Source organism: Mustela nivalis (assembly GCF_964662115.1).
Source record: "Mustela nivalis genome assembly, chromosome: 10".
Lineage (NCBI taxonomy): Eukaryota > Metazoa > Chordata > Mammalia > Carnivora > Mustelidae > Mustela > Mustela nivalis.
In genome coordinates, this window is record NC_139029.1 from 52,519,976 (window position 1) to 52,543,009 (window position 23,034).

General features: G+C 41.4%; 2 long non-coding RNA genes across 2 annotated transcripts in view; both read right to left on the bottom strand.

Moving 5' to 3' along the window:
• Positions 1–23,034, bottom strand: part of LOC309842333 — a 367,302-nt gene that overhangs the window by 10,891 nt on the left and 333,377 nt on the right. The window lies entirely within an intron of this gene.
• On the bottom strand, positions 362–22,060 carry LOC309842335. Its single transcript, XR_014299611.1, has 3 exons — positions 21,920–22,060; positions 1,086–1,167; positions 362–505 (listed from the first exon to the last, which is right to left on the bottom strand). It is a non-coding gene; the product is annotated as an uncharacterized lncRNA (long non-coding RNA).

The following is a 23,034-nucleotide window of genomic DNA, read 5'->3' on the forward strand; positions in this document are numbered from 1 at the left end:
TGCAGCAAATCCCTCAAAAATATGCCTGACTGAAAGCTTGTACTGACAGAAAACTCAGCAACATTCTCTTGAGATATTATAAAGCAATATTCTTTTTTTTTTTTTAAAGATTTTATTTATTTATTTGACACACAGAGAAATCACAAGTAGTCAGAGAGGCAGGCAGAGAGAGAGAGGGAAGCAGGCTTTCCGATGAGCAGAGAGCCCGATGCGGGACTCGATCCCAGGACCCCGAGATCATGACCTGAGCTGAAGGCAGAGGCTTAACCCACTGAGCCACCCAGGCGCCCAAAGCAATATTCTTTTTGAGACAGATTCTAATTGTGGTCCTCTAGAGCATTCTTTCTGGTTTACCTTTTTCTTCTGTAGCCAAATACTGTATATAATTCTTCTAATTTCTTGTTCCAGTTAAAGATAGGAGTCACACTTTCAGAGTTTGCGACGCTGTGACCCCTGGAAGTGTGAGACAACCACTCACAACCACTCTGTGCCTCAATTTCTTTATCTGTAAAACAGAAGTGATAACAACAAAGCCTACGCCAAAAATTATTGTGAGGATTAAATGAATTATGGCTGGAAGCTTCTAGATTGGTGTTTGCCCACAGTACCCATTAGCAAATGTTAGCTCTACAGAGCTAGAGGTAGCATGCTTGCTGCACTGTTGTTCCTTCAGCCATATTTCATGGGGCTTAAATGTATCATTCTGGTCAAATCATTCTGGACTTGCTCACACTAACAGTGCTTTCTTAGGATGAGTGTCCCAGAAGCAAGCACCGTATTTCAGTCATGGTAGAGCACAGTATGATTCTTGCCCTTCTTTGTTCTGAGCACTGGTCCATAGCCCAAGATTTTATTCATTTGGGGAGAAGTCAGTGACTCACTCTGATGATTCATAAGGTGCTTACAGGCAAACAAACCCTCACACCTTTTCGCACGAACCACTGTGAAACCACATCTCCTCCGTTCTGCACTCACAGCATTGGGTTTCTTCAACTAAGTGTAGCATTTACACTTTACTGATACATTTCATTTGAAACCCAATGGAGTATAGGAAAGAGCATTTCTAGCTAGGGTGTCAGACTGACCTGTGTGTACATACCAGCTGTAACCCCACTTTTGAGACTTTTGGAGAAAGCGCTTAACTGGTTTGATTTTCAGTTTTCTTTTCTGTAAAATGGAGGAATGATACCTATATTAAATGATTATTTAGAAAGACTAAGTGACACAATTTATGCAAAGGGTCTAGCACATTCAAGCATGCAAAAAAAGGCTAGTAAAGGCTGTCCTCCTATATATAATGATTAAGTGAGACAATACACATATGGGAAAAATCTTTATATTTTTCATTTTAATTCTAAAACATACATTGTGTTTAGTTTAAAAATAATTTTAAATTATGATTCCAATAATTCATTAGCTTTGACCCCACCACCCCCCAGGATCTGTTACCTAAACCTTTGATTATATGAATTCTATATTTTCATTTACACTGCTAGTAAAATGTTAACTGGGACAAGACAAGGAATGGAGATGTATTAAGTCATCAGCAGCCTTCTAGATCAGCATCAGTCCATTAGTCAGTGTTCCATGGGCAATGATGGTGAGTCCACTATAAATTCACTAGTGTGCACCAATATATCAGGAAAAATGTGATCAAAAGCTTTCGTGAAATTGAGACATATCATGTCTAAAGCACTTGCCTCCTTGGTACAATCTATTAACTCTGACTGAGAAAAGAAACCATTATAGCATGACTCGATCTTAGAGAACTCCTCTGCCAAACGACCTACAAACCATATCTTAATAATCTGTTTTAGAATTTCTCAGACAATTGATGTCATGATTGACAATCTGTACTAGATTCTATCTTTCTTTCTAATGATTGGGGTCATATTTGCCTATCACACACACCCAGATTTATGACATAGTTTGTGTTCTCTCTGATTTCTCAAAGATCAGCAATTATGAGTCAAAACCACATGGGTAAGTCCTTCCAATACACTGGCAAATAATGCACCTAGAAACATGAAATGACTTAAAGAACAGAGATGCTCTCCTAACACCTCTTTGCTTTATTTGGCAAGTCTAGAAGAACAGCATGGTACTTGTGTACTCTTGGTTAAGGGCTTATCTCTTTCTAGCTAAAGAAAACTGCCCTTTTTCACATAAATACACAATTTCAGAAAGTACATCAAGAGAGCAGTGAAGGAGGAGAGGGGGCCAATCTACTATTTCAAATAATGGTTCTTTAGCACCACCATTGTTTAATTCAATAAACTTGTAATGAGTCCCTAATATTTTGCAGACACCATTCTTTTTTTTTTTTTTTAAAGATTTTAGTTATTTATTTGACAGAGAAAGAGAGATCACAAGTAGGCAAAGAAACAGGCAGGAGGGAAGGGGGAAAAGCAGGCTCCCTGCTGAGCAGAAAGCCTGATTGCGGGGCTTGATCCCAGAACCCTGAGATCACGACCGGAGCTAAAGGCAGAGGGTTAATCCCCTGAATCATCCAGGTGCCCCGCAAACAACGTCCTAAGACATAGTTCTTGCTCCTTATGTACTGGAGGATATAGGAAAACAGATAAGCACATAAAATACTCAAGCACTGTAAGAAGGGCTAACGTAGAGATGCACATTAAGGACACAAAGCCTGGAGCACCTCGCTCTTTTCTTGGAGGGGAAAAACAGACTCACTTCTCTTAGAAAGACAAGGTTGAATATTCAAGGGTGAGTCTTCAATGATAAAAGAGCAGTCCACAGACCAAGTGCATGAGGAGAGGAAGGGCAGGAAGGGCTGTATTCCAGGAGGAAAGAAGAACACGTGAAAAGAACACGGCAGCTGTGAAAGGGTAATGTTGAGGCCCATCCGTATACTCATGTATTCCACAAGTATTTACTGGTACATACTGTGGGCCAGGGATCCTACTAGACTCGGGGATATGGAGGTGTGCAAACAGAAAAGCTCTACTGTCACTGAATAAAGTTGCAGTTAGAGACAGATGTTAAACTTTTAAAAAGTGAATGTGTTATTCAGTACTGATAGAACTTCTCTAAAGGATGGAAATTATAGTTCCATGAGAATAATTAGAACAAATCACCTCAGACAATTTATGAGGAAAGAGAGAAGGAAGCACTTTGTGACTATAAAAACAACATTTGCCAAAGTCCTATAGCGGGAAGGAGCAAAGCACCTAGGAGGGACAAGAGAGAAGGCCAGTTTGACTAGAGATGATGGAATAATAAGAAACGAACCTGGTGAGGCAGGCAAAGGCTATCTCTCCCAGGAAATTTAAAGAATTCTGCTCTTACTGACACAATGAGAATCCCCCAAACATTTTAACAGAGAAGTGATAAGATCAGACTTGAATTTTAGAGAGATCTTTCTAATTATGGTGTGGAGGACAGATCCTGAGAGAATGATAAAAACTGTGGAAGACAAGTTAGTGCATGATTGAAATAGTCCAGCCAAAACGATACGAACTGAGGTGGGACCATGAAGACGGAGAGAAATGCATGGATGCGGAATTACGTAGGTGTTACACTTACAGATTCTGGGGATGGATGATTAAAAGAAGAAAAAAGGAAGACAAGACTAAAGAATAAATTCCAAGTTTTTGGCTCACACAAGTGGGAAGTGGTGAAGTAAGTTCCTGGAGGGGGCGGGGGAAGGAATACCAGGGAGCTACTAGTTGGTGAAGGGGCAGGGGAATGATTCCAATTTGGAGTATGCTGATTTTTAGGTGTTTTGTGACATTCAAGCAGATGTGAAAGAGACAACGGAGTATGATAGTCTGGAAAGCAAAGAAGCCTGGTCTGGGAGGTATCCGTAGATCATACACATGGTACTTAATGCAAGGCATGTCTAACTATATAGTGAGAAAAGAGGGTTAGGTATAGGACTAACCCTTGGGGATCTCTGTTATTTAATGAGGAAATATAAAAAGGTTGGGCTTATGAAGATTAAGAAAGACGAAGTGGGGGCATCTGGTGGGGGGCTCAGTGGGTTAAACTTCTGCCTTCGGCTCAGGTCATGATATCAGGGTCCTGAGATCAAGCCCCACATCAGGCTTTCTGCTCAACATGGAGCCTGCTTCCCCCTCCCCCTCTGCCTGCATCTCTGCCTACTTGTGATCTCTCTCTCTCTCTCTGTGTCAAATAAATAAATAAAAAATCTTAAAAAAAAAAGAAAGAAAGAAAGACAAAGTGAAGGAACTAGGAGTGTACTAAGAGAATCTGGTGTCTAAAAAAGGCTAAAGAAAGAACATATTTTAAGAAAGAAGTGTTCTATAATATTGAATCCCGCTGAGAGATGAAGTAAAATTAGAATGAAAAAAAAAAAACTTACTTTAGTTAGAAATATGGATATTCCTGGTGAACTTAGATCATTTCCAGTAAAATGATGGCCTAAGAGCCAGTTTTCAGAGAATAAAGAGTAAGGGGAGGTGAAAAAATGGAGGCAGTAAGAACAGAGGAGAAGCTCAGCTATGAACAGGAGAGTTGAGAGAGATTGGGAGAAGGAAGACTGAGGGATCTCTGACAATGTCTGCCTAGGGGGGCAGATGTGGTGCGGTGCAGAGTCTTGGTAGAGGAACTCTTCTTAGGAGATCACTTTCTCAAGATACTAGAAAAGGTGGGGAACAGGTTCAAGTGGATTCAGTAGACGGAATTTCAAAGAATTCCTTCTGACACTTAATTCTCTTTTAACGAAAGAACAATTGCCCTTTGTCACTCACCATTTCTTTTAATTAGGAAGAACATTTGGTTAAAATCAAGTGAAAACATTTTCAGAGGATGCTAAAGAAATTCAACGATCCAGCTGTTACAGGAAAAGAAGAGGGCTAAGCCTGAAGAAGTGAGAGCTCTACTTGGAGAAGGAAATGGTAGCAATCTTTGAATATGAAAGTAATTTTTACATAAAGAGGAAGTTAATTTGTTCCTAATTACACTAAGGTGTGACCCAGGCTGATGGAAGGTGTGGGAAGACTTGTTTGGACTCAGCATTTACACAGACTAGATTTTCTAACTATTCTTGCTATGCAAAATGAAACCATCTGATTAAAGATGTGGTGAATCCTCAGAAACTAGAATTTGTTTAAAACTTTGGCTTGTTGGGCAGCTATAAAGGGGGAGATTCAAGCATAAGATGGGAGGCTGGATGTTGGGAGTTCTAGATGACTATTTTTCTCTCCTTTGTTTTCCTTCTCTTCATCTTGAACTTTATTCTCCCTGAAAATATAGGAAGATGGAAAGATAGGAAAGAAAGAGATGATAGGAAGTGAGAATTATGGGTAGAGTTTTCCTGTGAATTGTTACTTCTATTGTTACACTATTGGCTCTAAAGTATTGGCTGTAAGACTTTCCTGTCCCTCCTTGATATTTTCTTTTTTGTGATTGTGTGTGTCTGCGCACGCGCGCGCGTGTGTTTAATTTTTTATTTCCTTTCAGCATAACAGTATTCATTGTTTTTGCACCACACTCAGTGCTCCATGCAATCCGTGCCCTCTCCTATACCCACCACCTGGTTTTGACTTGATTTCCATCAGAGCTTCAATTACCCCCTCTATTGTCCTCAGCAGTTTTTCACCTACCTTATTTTTATTGTTTTCTTACTAAGCATATACTCACATTCATCAAGTGGCCTTCCTGCCTCTTTTTTTAATGGTCTCAAAATTTTGTATTCACTCTGGGAAGTCATTCCTCTGCCTACCATTTTTACACCTATTATTTTATTACCTGAGCTTTTCAGAGAACATCACTGTGCAGTCCCATGAGTTTTTCTCATTTCCTTCCTAAGATCCAGGAGTAATGGTCACTTGTGTAACACTGTTTGGATGCTATAGCATCCATTTGTAGTCATCACGGCATTTGATTTTCACGAATATTCATTGAGATGCCAGTTCTGTGTCCACCAGCTCCAACAGCAACATCACCACCCATAATCACCATCGTAATCATCTCCAACCCTGTTTTAAAGATAGAGGTCCAGAGAAGACTAGGAAAATGCCTCAAGTCATTCCACTGCACAGTCTAAAAGCGGAGGCTTCAATTGAGATCTGCACAATCCTAACATTTAGGCTCTTTTTATATGTAAAGCTGCTTCACCAAGACTCCGATCCTCAGCTATTGTAAATTTAGAGTTGGCATACTCACTTTCTCCAAAATCACCTGTTATTTCCTCAACATACTCTTCCTCTTTGGTTGTAATTATGTGGAATTGCAGTTCCTTTAGCTGCTTCCCCAATTATAAAGAAAGTTAATGAATTACCAACTGAACTTTCTGAGACCGTCCTTTTCCAAATTCGCATGAATTCTAATGTTTCTTAGGTAGTCTGAGCCATCTCATCTGAGTCAAATTATTCTTCCCCTTTTGAGCTCTCTGTGTCTAAATTGTCCTCAGAGGCATATAAATACCCACTTTGACAGTGCATCTAACCTCTCAGTCTGCTGGTCAGTCAGTCAGTCAGTCAAAAACTATGGAATGCTTGACATATGCCAAGCACTGTCTAGGCTCTTAGTATAGGTTAGTAAAAAAGAAATATATAAACCATTTAAAGAGAAATTAATCAAATAATTGTAAAAATAAATGTAAGTTCAGTATTTGTCCTTTTTTTGCCCTTTGTTAAGACTTTTGTTTCTTCCTTTATTAGATTTCTTGTAGTTAATATGACAAACCTACCCTACGTCTTTAACATACTACAACTTTTCCACGATGTACCTTGTTCTCTTAGAAACCACCTAACACATTTCAAAGGCACATAGGACTTTAGAGTGAGAAAGGAACTTTGAAATTAGTCAGTCTGACACTTCTCAAACTTTTACGTACAAATCAACTAGGGATCTTATTAAACATTTTAATAAGAGGTAGCTTCTGAATTACTAGGTCTTGAATGAGATCTGAAATTCTACAATTTTAGCAAGCTCCCAGATGGTGTTCATGCTGCTAATACACGGGCTACACTGTGAATAGCAAAGATGTAGTCTTCTGGTTTACAGGTATACATCAGAACTTCGTGCTTTTCCAAAATGCAGATTCTGAATCAGATTTTAGCAGGGGCTGGGATATATGAAAATTTAAAATGCAGTCTCAGACTTCCAGTTAATATGAAAAAATAGGAACTGGGTTTACCATCCTGCCTAAAAGAACCAAAAGAAAAAAAAAATAATAAAATCTGACCAATTAGGATACAATGGTTTCCAAGACCCTAGACATTAGTCAACAAAGGAAAGTGATTTCTGAGAAACAGGAAACAAGTGAGGTGAACCCAAAAAACTTCCCTGAGAGAATTTCTAAGCTATGGCATAGAGAACAGTAACCCAAGCAGAGCCCAGCTGACTCCCTGTGTTGAAGAGAAAGAGCTGAGAGTCAGAGGAGAACAAGGTAACTAGAGTTCTCAGGACAGAGCACCAGAAAGGAGGAAGCAGCACAAAGAGAAAACTCCAGAGGTCCACAAAACCCCCATCAAGTATGTGGCAGAGTATTGATCAGCATATACCTATGAGAAAACAATCCAAGGCAAGGGTAATAAGTACTAGAATGGATGAGATGACAGTGTCTTGTGCGCACATAGAGCTAGAAAGTGTGCCTAGACCTGCCATACAGACTAGAAAACCTTATGATTCATGGCGTATTAGAATATTCAGGAAGCAGTGCCTCAGGTAAGGAATAATTAGCCCAGACTGAGTGAGCATTGCTACAGTCTTATCTAATAAATCTTGAAAGCAAGACCAAAAGGGTCAAACTGTTTCCGACTAAGTTAACTGCATCACAGAATAAAGCTTGGATATATTTCTAGGAATACAAATTATCCAGCACCAAACAAGGTAAAATTCAAAATGTATGGCATCTAATTTACCAGACATGGAAATAATTAAGAGAATATGACCCATAATTAGAAGAAAAATCAGTCAAGTAAAATTGACTTCGACCTGACAGAAATGTTAGAATTAGGAGACAGGAATACTGTTGCAGCTATATTCCAAATGTTAGAACTGGAAAGAAAAATAAGGAAGATATAAAAATATAGGAAGTAGGATTGATAACAAATTACACATTATAAAATAAAAGATTAGTCAACTTAAAGATATATTGTTGGAAAGTATTCAAAATGAAACACAGAGAGAAGAATAAAAAAGAAGAAGAAGAAATGAACGAGTCATCATTGTCCTTTGAGACAAACTCAAGGGAGCAAATTACGTGTAGTGAGTGTCCCTGAGGGAGGGGGAGGGGTATTTATTAAAACCTTTTTAAAAATAAATGCTGGAAAATTTCCAAGCTTGATCAAAACTATAAACCCACAAAAAAACCCGATTTTAAGCAACTCGATGAAGCTCAAGAAAAAGAAACTTGAAGAAAACTACATCAAATGGCATCACAATCAAATTGCTTAAAGCCAGTGATTAAAAAAAACAAATCTTAAAAGCAGCCAAGGGAGTGATGGACAGGGCAGGGAATCTCATTATGTACAGAACAAAGATGAAACATGGCAACAAATTTATTGTCAGAAATAATGGAAGAAGGCAGTGGAACAACATTGTTAAAGTACTGAAAGGAAAAAAACTGTTAACCAAGATTTCTGTACCAAGTAAAAATACATTCCAAAAATGGAGGGGAAACCAAAGCTTTACAGACGTACAAAAGGCGACAGAATGTATGGCCAATGGACTCTCACTATAAGAAATGTTAAAGGAAGCCCTCCAGCAAAAGAGAAAAGAAACCAGATGGAAACTTGGATCTAGAGCAAGAAATGAGGAACACAAGAAATGGTAATTATACCATTAAACATATGCTTTTTTTCTTATTAAAAAAATCTTTTTAAAAGATAATGTACTCTTTTTAAGCAAAATGGAATATAATCTAGCATGGAGCTTATAAAATATTGTAAAAGCAAAATGAATGGTAACTATAGTACAAATGTTGAAGGTGAGGAAATGGAAATGTATTTTTATATGACTTTTTGTTATATGTGTGTATAAAAAATCTTCAGATCAATTCATATAAAACCAATGTCATCATTTTGGGTGGCAAACCTTTAATATTTATTCAGCTTAAAGCTAACAACTTTTATCATTTATATCATTTCAACACCTTTTCCCAGAAGTACATTTTGTTACCAATAGATTTTGGAGAAGGCATGAGGATACTACATTGCTCAAAGCTTTATAGTCAATAAATAATAATAATAACTAAAATGTATTGAAGCTTTACATATAATAACCCACCTAATAACCCATCCAAGACCTACCACAGTCCATTGAAGCAGGTCTTCTATGAGCCTGATTTTATAGAAGAAAGAGCTAGGGGACAAGCTAACACAAAATGGAGACAGGACACAAACCCAGGAGTTCAGGCCTTTTAACAAAAGAACATTGAGAATCTGCAAGCTTCGGGACTGTACACACTGACCTTTTTGTTTACTTGGTTTTATTGCTGTTTTCTGAGAATTTCTGCTTCTTAAAATCTTCTAAGTTAAAATTTTTGTGGCTTCACTGGGCATATCCAAGAATGGGTGCCTTGATTGTTTTCCTCAAAAAATCATTTGGGGTCTGTTCTAACAAACAGCTATATAGAGATAGAGACATAGAGAGGGAGAGGAAGGGAGAGAGAGAGACTAAGAGAGAGATTGGAAGAGAAAGTCCTGGAGAAATAGAGATTTGTAAATACAATCTTTGACTTTACAGAGTCCACAGTTAATGGGGGGAAGAGGCAGGTAAGAATGTAATGAGCAGGGCACTGGGTGGCTCAGTCGGTTAAGCATTCAATTCTTGGCTTCCGCTCCGGTCTGGATTTCAGGACCATGAGATTGAGCCCTTTGTCGGGCTCTGCACTCAGTCCAGAGTCTGCTTCAGACTTTCTGTCCCTTTCCCTCTGCCATTACCCCACCCCCATGCTCTCCCTCTCTAAAATAAATAAATAAATCTTAAAAAAAAAAAAAAAAGAATGTGTCGTTACCACCCAGTGGGGAAAGTACCATGCTGGCAGAAAACGGAAGGTATTATGAAATCACAGAGAGCTTCTGCTAGGTTTCTTTGATGGGAGAAATATGGTGAGAATTCTGGGAAAAGGTGATTAGAATTCTGCGGTTGCGTCACAATTTAGTTCTGTCTTCTAATATTTGATTTAAATCATCACGTCTGTGCTTGGCCCATGCTTGCCCATGCTAGCCCCACACTGCCTAACACAAGGGGTTGGCCAATGGAGAGTACTCAAATATTCGATAAATCAACAAAAATTTACACAAACACGCACACACACACACACACACAGACACACACACACACATTTAACCCACCAGGGACTGCCTTTAACTTTTTATTTTGTGCCTGTATTTCTCTCTCCACACTTTGGAACACCTGCAGCGTCTCCAGGTGGGACCCGAGGGTGGAGGTTTCTCCTAAGTCTGGCTTACAATCTTTCCACCAACACATGTGCCTTGGGGGCTCTAACAGTTTCCAAGGGCTACCAGAACAAGATATTGCAAGGTTAAGATCCCTATAACAACAGAAACATATTCTTTCACAGCATGGATGCCAGGCTTCTAAAGTCAAGCAGTCGGCAGGGCTGTGTTCCTTCCAAAGGCTCTAAGGAAGGATCCTTCTTGCTTCTTCCAGCTTCCAGTCAGTACTTGGCTTGTTGCTGCCTAACTTCATCTCTCCTTCGGTCTTCACGAGACTGTCTCTTCTGTGCATCTGTGCCATCTCCTCTCTGTCTAAGAATATCTGCCAGTAGATTTAGGGTCCTCCCCGATAGACCCTCATCTTGAGATCCTTAATGATATCTCTAAAGATTCTTTACTTTTTCCAAGTAAAGGCACACCCACTGATTCTGAGTACAAGAAGGTGGGCCTATCTTCTGGTGGGCCAGAGTTCAATTCGCGACAGAGACATCTCCAGCAGGATCAGGAATAAGGTGAGGAGAGTGAGGCGGACTCAGAGGCAAAGTTGAAGGGAGTGCTGAAAAATCCCTAGTACTATAAATAAATAGCAAATTCATAATACTAAATACATAATAAAAATAAATATTTTAATCAAATATTTCAAAAAGTGAAAATTAATGCAGAAAGTAAACGCTTTAAAAATAGGAAATTTCAAATAAAACAGGATCAGGGGTATCGATTTTTTTCCTTTTAGGTTTCTAATATGGCTTAGCATGTCAGTCCTTTCCAGCCATAGCCCACACCTCAGAGCCACAGTAGGGATGAGCTGAGCCAAATCCACCATTTCCCCAGTCACAATTTCAATCACCCTTCCCAGAAACATTGCTCTAGGGAGCTTCACTCAGGAGAGGGAGGCTTCGTGCTTCCAAAGCAGGCTTATTTGTCTTAGGAATTATGCAAACACCTCCTGAGAAGCTAATTAAAATGGAAGCCCATGCTGCCAGTTCTGGGAAGCCTCCAAGTAAGCATCATGAGGCTGCCAGAAAGTGTTATTAATACACACACCCAACCTCTCACTGTGGCGGGAGGGGGTCAGAGGACTCTGAAGGACAAACTCTGAAAGGTGAGTGTGAGGTGAAAGTTCCTGAGCCCTAAGGCCAAGCACAGCGTGGAGCAAACAGGAGGTACTCAGTAAGTGTAGGAACGAGTGGTGTTGCATGCTGAGTGGATGTGGTCTAGGAACAAAAATAAAAGTGTATTTCTTGCTTCCTAGCACCACTAAAAAAGAAATGCTATATACCCTTGATTTGTCTGCTATCCCCAAGCACTGAATCAATACCATTGACTAATTGTTTAATGCTAAGTAATTAGTATGAAATAATAACCAGTGAGAAAGTGTAATAAAAAATACAATCACGGGGCACCTGGGTGGCTTAATGGGTTAGGCCTTTGCTTCCGGCTCAGGTCATGATCCCAGGGTCCTGGGATCGAGCCCCGCATTGGGCTCTCTGTTCAGCGAGGAGCCTGCTTCCCTCCCCACTCGGTCTGCCTCTGCCTACTTGAAATCTGTCAAATAAATAAATAATATATTAAAAAAATACAATCACATTGCAAAATATTTTAAAATATATAGCAAAAAAATCTTTTTAAAGCATGGAAGCAGACAAGACAAAACAGGCAGGAACTACAAGAAAAACAGAGGCTTAACAGCATAAAGATAGAATTTCCCAAGTGGCACTACACTCTGGGCTCAATAGCCTAATGATATAAATGAACCTCAAATTTGCATAGGAACTTAATGTAATTTCAAAAAAGAATCAATGGTTGTTTTGGTGGGGAGCTTAACAAACTGATTTTTAAATTCACCTAAAAGATCAAAGCAGGGCCACCTGGGTGGCTTAGGCAATTGAGTGACCGACTCTTGGTTTCAGTTCAGGTCACGATCTCAGGGTCCTGGGTTTGAAGCCCACTTCAGACTTGACGCTCAGTGCAGAATCTGCTTGTCCCTCTCCCTCTGCTCTTCACTCTGGCTCTCTCTCTCTCTCCCTCTCAAATGAATAAATAGCATCTCTAAAAGAATAAATAAATCTTTTTAAAAAAAGATAAAGAAAGAAAGAAAGAAAGGAAGGAAGAAAGAGAAAGAAAGAAAGAAAGAAAGAAAGAAAGAAAGAAAGAAAGAAAGAAGTGAGAACAGTTGAAGATCTTTTGAAAGAACAAATTATGGATAACGTGAACTTCCAGGTAATTAAAATTAGTTGTAAAATATAGTAAGTAAGGCACAGGACAGTGTTATAGGATAACAAGATGGACAGATTTAACAGACAGAAAGCCTAGAAACTGAACTCCCTATATATGGGTCTTTAATATGTGGTGTCATATATACCATATCAAATCATATTTATTTATTTATTTATTTATCTAAAAGATTTATTTATTTATTTATTTATTTATTTATTTATTGGTCAGACAGAGATCACAAGTAGGCAGAGAGGCAGGCAGAGAGAGAGAGAGAGGTGGAAGCAGGCTTCCTGCCGAGCAGAGAGCCCAATGCAGGGCTTGATCCCAGGACCCCAGGACCATGACCCGAACTGAAGGCAAAGGCTTCAACCCCCTGAGCCACCCAGGCGACCCCAAATCATTATTAAAAAAGATGTCTTGATTAATATTGTTCAAACCTAGAGGTATTTTTTATTAGAGAAAAATAGATTGTCATTTGATATTATATATGAATTAAATTTAAATTGGTTATATGAAGTTATATGAGACTACCATATCTCTAGGTAAAGATGGGTTTTCTAAGCATAAAAACAAAGAAAGAAACTTCAAAGAAAAGATAGATCAGTTTTTCTCCATAAATATTAAAATATGTGTGTTAAAACTCACCATAAACCATAAAGGTAAAAGAAACAGTAAATGTAGAAAATATGAGCCACATATATGAAAAGTCAGGAATAAAAGACCTTCTATGATAGGCTTCTCAAAATCAACAAAAGTTCTCAAAAATCAATAAGAAAGAGAAAAGATGGGTAGTCAAAAAAATGAGTGAAGCTCATATGTAGAGAATTCATTTTAAAAAAAATTAAGTGACCAATTATTATGTGAAAAATATTAGCCTAACAAAAGAAATGCAAGTTAAAGTAACAGCAAGAAACCATTACTCAAGTGGACAAAATTATTTTAAAAGATCAAATGTAATACTCCCGTGAAATTCCCATTCACATTCTCACATACTCATTTTTGGGAGAGGTATCAACCAATACAACTCTTCTGAAAGCAAAAGCCTAAAAATAATTTTAATTATTTAATTTAGTAATTCTATTTTAATTGAAATTAAAGAAGGAAATAATTTAAGTATACATGTAGTAGGTTTATAGAGAAGATAGTCACTATAGTATAACTTATATTGGCATAAAAGCTTAAAACAATCTCAATGTCCAACAAAAAGGCAAGCAAAAAGGATTTTATGATGCCATTAAAATAGCTTTTTGAATAATATTTAGTTATATATGCTGGTATATTTTGGTATATTTATTGGAAACTCTAATAAATATGTAAAACAAGCAAGCACATAAACACAAAAATGCATACCACAAGCAAAAGAATAATTAACACCAACACATTATTACTAGGATTTTCTGAGGCTTAAGTTTTGACTGGCTTGTGTTTCGCACTTTCCTACATACTCTGCTTATTAAATACATTATTTTATTATCAGAAAAGAAAAAAGAATAAAAAATATGCTTAAGAGACTTCATCCCCAGCTCATAGGATGTCAGCACTCGAAAGAGCTTGAAGTGGGAACCTGACCCAATTCCTTTGTTTTTCATATTAAAAAAACCCAAAACCCCAGAAGCCTCGCCTTTGGAGTGGTCATGTGTTATTTGTAAGCCCTGTAGATGTGTCTCCAAACCCCAGACTATCTCAGAGGATCCCTTTGCAATCATGAAAAAGGAGGAGCCACTAGCCTGTGGTGCTGTTGGGGACTTGGAAGGCCAGTGGTAGTTCTCCGACTCATTTTAAGTTCTGGCCATTTCTGCTCAACACTAGAGCGCTGAGGCTATGTGGCTCAGACAACAACCCTCCCCGACCCAGACCCTTAAGCAGATTCTGAATTCCTCTGCCCGGGACCTGGAAGGCTCCCTATATATTTGAGAATTGAAGGAACTGAGGGAACCTAGAAATTCTACCCATCTCACATCCAAATATACCATGGCTCTCCACTCCTGCTCTGATAGCCAGGTCCCTTTTATCCAAAAGTATGTGTTGTGGGTGGAAGTGATGGTGTCATTTCTGTAGACTACCATGGGGACAGCGGAGTTGTGCCGTGTGGTGGCTGTGGTCTTGGTCTATGTGGAGTGTGCCATTTAAAGAGGGCAGAAATGGGAAGGCTTGACAAACAGGGAAGTTCGTGGAAAGGCCTGGAGTTCTGACGTGCACTATGAGAAGTCCGGCAGCATGGGATGCCTGGGGGTGGGTGAGATGGCATCCAGCGGGGCTGGACAGTACAGAGGAGGGCTGTGGGATGTTGAGAGTGGAGTGGGCAGTGGGAAGGAAGGAGTAGGAACCAAGTGGAGCAGGGCCTAGCCTCTGACAGAGGATGAGTAATAACCAAGAGTGGGGAAAACTGGCCCCTCAGAGAATTCGAAGCATGCCTTGGAAGGGACCACAGCCAGATTCCTCCACTGCCCCCAGCCCCAGGCCCAGGCCTGCCTGGACGTCCTCAGTGGGAGTGTCTGGATTGCCGGGACCATATTCTTGTCCTGGCTGTACATTTCCTGTCACGTGACTGAAAGTGGACAGGTCTGTGGTTTCAAATGAAAAGTGTGAGGCTGAGGCTGAGCTGAAGCTAACTCTAGAGAGGAAGTAGCAGAACCTTATTGAGATGAGACTTCGGCTGTGAGAAGTTTTCCAGAAATGCTGAAGGAGGCCTGGTCACAGCTGCTGGGATGAGGGCTCCCAGCTCAGTTCATGGATGACAGACCCCGCCTTGGTGTTGGAGAGCTTAGGAGACCAGGCTTGGGTCCACATCCCACTCCACCACCTCCTAGTGGTCACAGGAAAGTTCCTTATCCTCGCCAAGACTCTGTTTTCTCACATGTAAAATGGGGATGACCCATGCCTACCTCATGGGGTTATGGAGAAGATAAAAGGATATATTGCAAAGAGCACAAATATCTCTGAATTATTATGAATTCTTCCTTCTCTTTTCATCTACCTGGGACCCACATCCATTATTTCCATTTATATGAAAAGAGTGAGGAAAAGGGTAAGTAAAGGCTGCTTAGTGGGTCTCCGCTTCATGCTTTGCACTAATTACCCTCCTACTCTTCCCCAGGTCCCCCAGGAGGGCAATACTGTAACTCAGAGACGTTAAGTCAGTTGTGTGAGATGCTAAACTGACTGACTTGAGACCGAAAAAGAATTCTGTTCGCCTCCAAAATTCCTGTCTCTCTCTCCAGACTGTGCTCCCTTCCCTGGCTCCCATCTCTAGAAGCTCAGTGTTTCCCTCCCCTACACACATGCCGCCATGGAAACAGGGCTCCCCACCCACCCCCTGTCAGTGCAGACCCAGAACATGGCCCTTGTTTTACTGGCCATGGTGACCCAGGCCAGGCCACAGCCAGATGTGCTGTCCCTGCGCTCAGGATTGCTGTGGGTCATGGGCACCTTTTAGGCAGATCCTAACGCCTGGAGTCCCCGCCCAGCAAGACATGACCACTCAGGGGAAAACGCTGATCCAAAAAGTCCATGTGTGAGTCTGTCACGTCAGGATTTTCTGGGGCTTGAGGAAGCCTGTCACGGTACAAAGAACCCAGAAGGATGAGGGGCTGGGGACGATTTTAATGAGGTCAAATCACGTGGGTGGAGTGAATGCTGGGGTGGAATCCTGGGGAGGCTACTTCGCCCAACACCTCCTACCACACTCTGATATGGCGCCACCTTTTTACTCTAGAGTAGGAAAGCGAGGCTCACACATGCCAGATACAAGAGAAAGAGCTGGGCTTGCGATGCTCTGAGATCTTAGTTCCCATTTCCATTGCTAAGTGATCTAAGGCAAATGGCTTAGATCTGGTGGTGTAGATCTGGCAAATGGCTGTAGCTGGTGGACTGACCCAGCTACAGCTCACACTGACAGAGTGCTGACAAAGGACAGGGCCCTGTCCTAAGCGCTAAACAGTCACCATCCCACTGCACCCTCAGAACCATCCCAGGAGATGGCAGCCGGTCTTCCTTTTTTCTCACGGATGAGACGGATGCACTCTGCAGACCCAAACCCCTTCTGTTAGGGCTCAGAGGACTTAGCCTCTGTGCTGAGGCCATCCTGGGCTGATCCTTCTCCTTCCAGAGTGAGCAGACTCTGACCATCAAAGGGCCAATGTCAGAATTTATTTTCCTTGTGGAAGCCATCACTTGGAAGGTGCTGTATGAGGAGGTTCCCAAAGAGACATTAATGATGGTTCTGAAGGGCAGGGGCAGTGTGGCTGGAGCTCTATAGTCTTTCAGCTCAATCACTAAGACTCCCTCCCATTCAAGGAACAGAGCTCCCCTCCCCTGTGCAGGGCTCTGTCTTTCCGGGAGCTGAGCTTTGCTCTCTAAGAGCCTCAGCTGTGTTGAAACTCTGTAGAATTCAGGGGAAATCTGCGCCAGGTCAGAGCCTATGCAGTTATCCCTCTGGGAGTTTCCAGCTTTGTGTGGGTTCAATGTCAACAAGTTTTGTCCGAGAAACTCAAGAGAGCTCAAGCGCCAAAGTCCTCTTTACGGTGCCCAGGTTGCTGACGAGAAAACTCAAAGGTTTCACTTTTATAAAAGAAAGAGAAATTGCCCAGCCTGATTGTCATGAAAGGAAAGAGCCAACGTTGATTACGCTCAGTGTGTGCAGGTTTTTTTTCACATTCCTTATCTGTCTTGGCTCTCACCCCGGAGGTGGGGGAGGGGGGTTATCCCCATTTCAGACAAGGAAGAACTGAATTGGCCAACGTCACCCAGCAAAGAGTGAAACTGGGAGACTCTTTTCCTCTTCAAAGCCCAAGATCTTTTCACTGCCTATGATTTCTTGCTAATTCTCTGCCCAAGAGATGGTATCATGTATGGTCTAAATGTTTAAGGCAACTGTTTGGGTTTAAGCCCTGGCCCAGGAAGGATGAGCTGTGTTCCTTGCGGGAAGTTACTTGATCTCTCTGAAACTCTGTTTCCTCCTAAGTAAAATGAGGCTGACAGTCCTAGAACTTGCTTTATAGGGCTCTTGCAAGTTTAAATGGGTTCATATGGGAGGAATGTTGAGAACCATGTGTCATGACATAATGTCAGCTATTTTAATCATATCACTTGATTGAAGAAATACAGTTTTTTTTTACCAAGTATGTACTGTACTCTGGGAGGAAGGAAGAATTCCTATACAACGAGTCGGTTTCTGTGCTAGGCAGGTACCTCAGATTCATGTATCCTCCTGTATCCCCACAGCAATGCTATGAGTGAGGGATTTTACAGAAGAGGACACTGAGGAACAGAGAAGTTAAGCCACATGACAAACGTTGCACAGCAACAGACTACTGGGGCTGCGATTCAAGCCCCAGACTGGCTCCAGCGCTTCACCTCCTCCTTTATCACTCCGCCCGCCACCTTTGAGTGGAAATGGAGCAGCCCAGCAAGAGAGCATGTGTGTGCAAGCATGCGATATGGGGCAAGTCAGGGAGGGGGAGATGCTGTCTGACTAGTGTTGCCTCATTTCACAAAGGCATTATTTCCTGACAGGGCCTCTGCACGTTTCTTATGGTTACTATTTTAAATTTTATATTTTAAACACACAAAGCACGAAGGGAAGCTTTCAGGCCATTCCTGTACTGATTTGAAACTTCAAGACATCGATCTGTACTTATTTGGTTATTTATTTGTCTGCCCACATTGTGCCACACTCGGGGGCTATGGAAGTAAGTGCAGATGTGATAGAATTGATTAAGTATTGACACAATGAATGCATATTCCCAAACCATGATAAGCTCCATGAAAGAAAGTTCTATAATGCCAAAAGGGATAGATGAGGGTCTGACCTGACCTAACTGGGGCTTAAGAGACAGCATGCGGAGGTCTAGAGGAAGAAGGGAAGTTAACCAGGTAAGGAAGAAGGGGATAAATATTGCAGAGAGAAGGAACAGCCTGTGCAAAGGCCCTGAGGGAGAAGGGAAAATTGACAATTTAAGGAACAAAAAGGTTCCCAGTGTGTCTAGAGGACAGAAAAAGAGGGAGAAAATGACTCACACTGAAGTTGTAAAGAAAGGAAGAAACCAGCATATATTAAACACCATGAGTGCATCGCATCTGTCTTTGTTCTACGAGAATGGAAAGGGATTTAGTTTTCAGAATTGAGAGTTTTGATAGATGCTGTAAGAATTCTGTTTAGGATGTGGTTACTACAACAGGATCCATCATATCACGAAAAGATGACACATAGTCAACGCGCCTGCCAACTCTGAAGGGTAATTAGTGGCCATGGGAATAAGGTGCTGAGGACTTTGTGGGTGTATCTAGATCCAGGGGGAATAAGTATCATTATCCATTAGTGACGTAGGCCTAGGATGGGCCAGAGTGAGCTGTTCCAGCGGAGGCCACAGAGAGCACAGCGGCTCAGGGACCAGACTCACCCGGGTTTGGATCCCAACTTTCTTTCTCTCAGAACTTCGGCAGTTTATTTAATAACTCAGAATCTCAGCTTCTGAAGCTGTTAAATAGACATAACGGTATCTTCCTAGAGGGGTTTGTGAGGATTCTAGGAATTACAAAGGTAAACAACCCAAATAATAAATAACTCCAAAATAATAAACTTCCTTAGCCTATTTGGAAGGAAATTTGGAAGCATACTTGTGGAATGACAAAAATGGAAATTTACCTTAAAGTAAATAAAAAGGAAACAATAGAAAGGCCAATTTCACCTTTTCATGACAGATTTGTGACCTGTTTTCTGTGTCCTTTTCAAATGCAGCGTGGGGAACTGACAGCTCACACGTAGGCTCTGTTGAATCACACTTCCAGGGCACAGAACAGTGTTTTGGAGAAGACAAGTTGGCTTTGGGAATGAATACCGTGCAGTAGCCTTTTATGGAAGTGCCCGAGGGGGCTGGTGTGTGTTCTGCATTCATTTACCATGTTTGATATACGGGCTAGCCTCCTGTTCACCTCAGTAGGGCGAGATGTAAACTGAGGCAAGACTGAAATGACAGACATTAGACCCCGCAGTGTCCACCCAGGAGGCCTTCAAAAGGGCAGTAATCAGGAACTGATGGGACGACTCAAACGCACCGAGAGGGTAAGGGGGTTGCCATGTTGAAGAGGAAGGGAGGATTTCTTCCAAGAGAGCTGAGTGGGCTTTCTGCGCCAGCAACCCCTGAGGTTAGTGTAGGCTGTGGCATTACTGGCCGGGCCAGGCCCAGAACTTATATTCAATAAGAATTTATAGAAGAGGCAGAGAACGGGGCACCTGGGTGGCTCAGTGCTTAAGCGTCTGTCTTTGGCTTAGGTCATGATTCCAGGGTCCTGGGATCGAGTCCTGAATCGGGCTCTCTGCTCAGCAGGAAGTCTGATTCTCCCTCTCCCACTCCCCCCTTTTGCATTCCCTCTCTCACTATCTCTTTCTCTGCCAAATAAATAAAATCTTTAAAAAAAGAAAAAGAATGTATAGAACGGATAACTTAGGACACACGAATATAACCTGGAAAAGACATGGAATAGGAAAGGAGCATAAAGATTCTTTAATGAATCTTGAGCCCCCAAATACATATTAATTATAACCCACAGGGTTGGGAAGGATCATAGGTATGTTGAGGGAGTATTTTTTTTTTTTTTTAAGATTTTGTTTACTCATTTGACAGACAGAGATCACAAGTAGGCAGAGAGGCAGGCAGAGATGGGGGGGGGGTGGGCAGGCTCCCTGCTGAGCAGAGAGCCTGATGCGGGACTCTATCCCAGGACTGTGAGATCATGACCTGAGCTGAAGGCAGAGGCTTTGATCCACTGAGCCACCCAGGTGCACTGAGTATTTTATTTTATTTATTTAAAAGATTTTATTTATTTATTTGACAGACAAAGATCACAAGTAGGCAGAGTGAGGAGTCAGCAGGCCCCCTGCTGAGCAGAGAGCCCGATGTGGGGCTCCATCCCAGAAGCGTGGGATCACGACCTGAGCCAAAGGCAGAGGCTTTAACCCACTGAGCCACCCAGGCGCCCTATGAGTATTTTATTTTTAAAAATAATCCCTAACAAGAAAGGACTAGGGGTCTAGAAAACTGAAAAAGAGGAAACATTTCTCATTTTCATAAGCTGAATTTCAAAAATGATAAACCATTGCCATTAATATGAGCAAAGCCCTAGAGCCTATTTCTAAACATTCTGGCATGAAAACAGTCCTCACTGGCAACCAGAACTTGTCTGATAGGGTTATTGAAGTAGCTTGATCAGAAACATGTTAAAAATAATGTTTACCGAACTTAGAGGGAGATTTGACATCTGAGTTAATTGCAGGAGGGTGGGTACAATGATAAGACAGGGTCATAGCTGATAACCACCTTACTCACTGTCATTCAGGGCTTATTAGTCTAGACAAGTATCACTAGACTCATGACGTAGGGCTGTGGTTCTCAGTCCTGGGCAACTGTTAGAATAAACAGGGGAATGTTTAAAACACATCAGAATCTGGCTCTACCCTCAGAGATTCTGATTTCATTTCTCTGGAGTGGACATCTGTCATTTGTATATTTCAAAGTCTCCCTCGTGTTCTAATGTATGAAGATTCAGCACTGTTGGTGTTCTATTTTTGGCCATAGCCTTTACAATATACTTTTAAGGAATATATTGAATGAAGACAGAGAAGCCACCTGTGTTGCAGCTGTCGATAAGTCAGAAATCGGAAATAACAGAATTTAGTTTAAAATAGGCAAATGAAAACCTTTAGTAAGTTAGAAAAATGAGCGAAGACACCAAGAAAATAAAATGTCTTATTATAGAGATACTGTGTGGATTCGCAGTTAACACATGTAAAGTGCTTACAGCAGAATCGGACACATGGTTGGTATGCTCAGGAAAGCTATCACATCCAATCCTCCTACCTATAAGGTCAATACTGTCTCCATGCTGGAAAGACCAAGGCCCAAAGAAAGCGCACTTTTTCAGCCCAAAGTCATGAAGTCAGAGGCAAATGAGATTCAAACCCAGGGCTACTAACTCCAATGCTCAGGCACTTACTAGGGTTAAATTTGATTTTAGGCCTTTAAAGTGGTGCTAGAAATCACTCCACAAATTTTTTAGAAAGGGAAACTTTCTAAGGTTCAGAGAGGTTAATCTGCCCAAGGGTACGTAGGGAGGGATAAAGCCAGGACTTAGAGGTAAGCGTGTTAGGAGAGGAAGGAGAAGGAGGAGGAGGGGGAAGAGGAAGACAAGAGGGGGAGGGGAAAGGGGGCAAAAGGGAAAAAGGAAATGAAGAAAGGCAGACAAACAGATAATTCCTATATTTAGGGCCCTCTCCAGAGCAAGAGAAATCCGAGAAGGTCCTGACTTACCCACAGAGATGAAAGCATTAGTAGGGAGTTCTGGCTCCTGAAAGCCCCAAGGAATTGTCTGAGAAATGCTCACAAAGAAGTCCTTCTGGATTCATAGGCAATGCTGGGTTTTTTGAGACCGCCCTAAGGGGCAGATTCTGTTTCTTCACAGCCCTGTACTGAGACTAGAAGGTTCAGTTAAAGAGGTGAGCTCCCACATCAAGGAGCGTGTAAGTGGCAGGAGTTGAAGTTTGCTTTCATTGACAGGGGAAATCCTGGACCAGAGACATGGAGAAGGAATAGAAGGTGTTTTATAATAAAACACAGATCTTTGAAAAAGATATCATTCAGAAGGATTTTCTAATATTTATCATGGTTTGTATTTTGTATTTGTATTTTATGTTTAAAAACATGAAACAGGGATGCCTGGTTGGCTATCTTGGTAGATTGTGCAACTCTAAATCTCAGGGTCCTGATTCAAGCCCTACGCTGAGCACAGAACTGACTTAAAAAAGACACAAAACAATGAGATGATACACAGCAAGCTCCCAACGAATAAAAGTATTGTAATATTAGCATCAACATTGGAGAAAAGCAACTCTGCTGATTTCTTTTGCCTATGTAACCCAGATGCCCACAGGAATCAAGAGGGACCATAGAGTCTAGTTTGGAATATTGAAAGCGAAATATAGTTCTTTTCCGTCGATGATGGTAATTTAGACTATAAATGCAGGAGGATGAGCCAGTCGGGATGCCAGAGCCATCCCGGGGGCAAGTTGCTGCATGTCACAGGGGTCCTCAGCTGACTCCTGGAGGACGCTTGACCTGAAAGCCCTGAGAGCCCAGACTCCTCCACCTGCCCCTCTCAGCTCCAGCCAGCTGGGAGAATGGCGCTAACGATCGCAGTTGAGGGTGCAGGCTTAGGGTCAGGGCCTCAGCTAAATCCTCTAGAGACATGACCACGCTTGGGCTGCCCAGCAACCTGTGAGGCCAAAACTCTTACTATTGTCCCAATCTCACAGAAAGGGAAAGAAACCTTCCAAGGAGTTAAAGAGCATGCCCAAGGAAGAGTCAGTTTTCTGATTCCAAGACCCATCCTTAACTCCTTTGATCACCCCGGGAATCTATGGCAGACA